Source organism: Chinchilla lanigera, unplaced genomic scaffold (genome assembly GCF_000276665.1).
Source record: "Chinchilla lanigera isolate Chin_1 unplaced genomic scaffold, ChiLan1.0 scaffold00008, whole genome shotgun sequence".
Lineage (NCBI taxonomy): Eukaryota > Metazoa > Chordata > Mammalia > Rodentia > Chinchillidae > Chinchilla > Chinchilla lanigera.
The window spans coordinates 32,314,483-32,316,497 of record NW_004955409.1 but is presented as its reverse complement, the minus strand read 5'-3'; the positions used below and the strand labels follow the sequence as shown (position 1 = coordinate 32,316,497).

General features: G+C 62.4%; 1 pseudogene; it reads right to left on the bottom strand.

Annotated features, from left to right (window-relative positions):
• Window positions 1–1,467: 1,467 nt before the first annotated feature.
• Window positions 1,468–2,015, bottom strand: part of LOC102015932 — a 9,565-nt pseudogene continuing 9,017 nt past the window's right edge.

Below are 2,015 nucleotides of genomic sequence, written 5' to 3'. Positions count from 1 at the left end.
AGGGTCTCACTATGCAGTCCAGCTGGCCTTGAGCTCAACTTTGTAGCCCAGGCTGGTCTCAAACTTGCAACAATCCTCCTGCCTCAGCCTCCCAAGGGCTGGGATTACAGCCATGCGCCACCATGCCTGGCTCTACTCCTAGTCTTGTCTTTAGTCTTAGTGGGTGGGAGGGGATGGCCCACCCCTAATGAGATAACGTCTGTTTGCATGGGAGATCCAAAAGGCTGGCACAAATAATCCCAAACTTGCATTTATCCCTTAGGGCCATTGTGACTTTAATCTTCTTCACCTTCGTCTCCAGCCACAGGGGTGCTGTGTTCTCATCCTCTGCATGGACTCCCTCCAGGGCCCAGTGCTGTCCCACTGCCTAGAATAATCCGACCGAACTTAGCTGTCTAAGGAGACAGGCAGCTGACCCGAGCTAGGAAAAGTCCTGGGAGCTGCGGGTCTCGGGTTTGCTCAGAGTCAGAGCAATCTTCCCTGAGCGCACAGGTCCGACTGTGGTCACGCCTGGGAGAGGCACGGCCTCGCCTCAGTTGCAAGCGCCATGGAAGCAAAGGAAATGAAGCTACAGATGCGCGGAGCTGGAAGCAGACCCCCGACAGGAAGGGGACAGTGCTGCCCACCTCAGTCCTCCGAACGCCTCGGGTGTGCCTGAGAAACGCAATCCACACAGCCCCAGGGCTGCCGGGGCCGCCAGAAATCACACTCGGGTCAGCCCTCACGCAGAAGACTCCAGGCACACCGGCCTCATGGTTTCTTTAGAAGGAGCTGTAAGGTAGAAAGGCAGACGGCTTCTTTATTGCAAAGACGGCAGTTACCAAACAGAAGCAATAAATCCGACATTAGGAAATTGAACACACACACTAAGGCGTGGTGGTGCTGAGCAATGCCCCAATTCACAGGATATGAAGCGTCTCCTGGGGCCAGGAGCACACTTACCCCAAGGCGCCTCTGGGCCGGAGGGAGAGGGCGGCCTGATCTCGGGACCCGAGAGGCCCTGATGTGTCCAGTGGGAGCAGCGTGACTTCCATGGTGGCAGAGCTCACGGGAAGCCCACTCCTGGGGCATGGCTGATCATCCTCTCATTCCTGAGCTAGGTAGCACAGGCGCTAGGGGAGGAAGGCGGGCTGGGCAGACTGGGGTGAAGGCCGCAGAGGGTGGGCTTGAGGGGTGGCGGCCCCACTGGGCACGGCGCGGGCAGTGGACCAGGGCACCGCAGCCCCGGCCCAAGAGCTGCCGAGAGAAGGTGACTACGAGCCAAAGGAGGGAAAGGACAGGACAAGGCGGACCCGTGGCCGAGGGCTGCAAGGAGACACGCGGACACAGCCCGGCTGTCCTGAGCAGCGGGAGGTCAGGGGCCGGGGAGGGGGTCCCGGACCCTGAAGAGGACAGGGCGAGGACAGGCCAGAGGCAGGACGCCGCGTGCCATGGGGCAGCCGAAGAGCTGGGGTGCGGGCTGTGGGGCACAGCTGCGGCCCTGGGCGGCGGCTAGGCTCTGAAGGTGGCCTTGAGCTCCCGGAAGGCGGCCCGGCGCTGCCTCCTCTCCTCCTCCTTCCGCCTCTGCTCGGCCTGCTCGGCCTTCAGCTCGGTCTCAAACTTGCTGGCGGACGACAAGGCCAGGGCCTTGGCTTGGAAGAAGTCCTTGGCACCTCTGACACCCTCCAGGGCCACGTTGATCTCAGAGAGCTGCGCCAGCGCCATCAGCCCGCTGTCCTCCTGCAGCTGCCCCGCTGCCGCCTTGTGGAAGATAAGCAGGAACTCCCGGAAGCTGAGCTTGCCGTCGAAGTCCTCGTCCACCTTCTTGATCATGCTCTTCAGGCCCAGGTGTGTCCGGGGGGCGCCCAGCTTCTCCATCATCAGCTTCAGCTGATGAGGTCGATGAAGCCGTCGTGCCCAGCATCGTACCTGCGGAACGCGCTCTCCAGGTCGCGGAGGCGGCGGCGGCTGAGCTCGGGGAACTCGGCGTAGGGGTTGAAGACCCGGCAGCGGCGGGGCGGCGCCGCGCCCTCCGC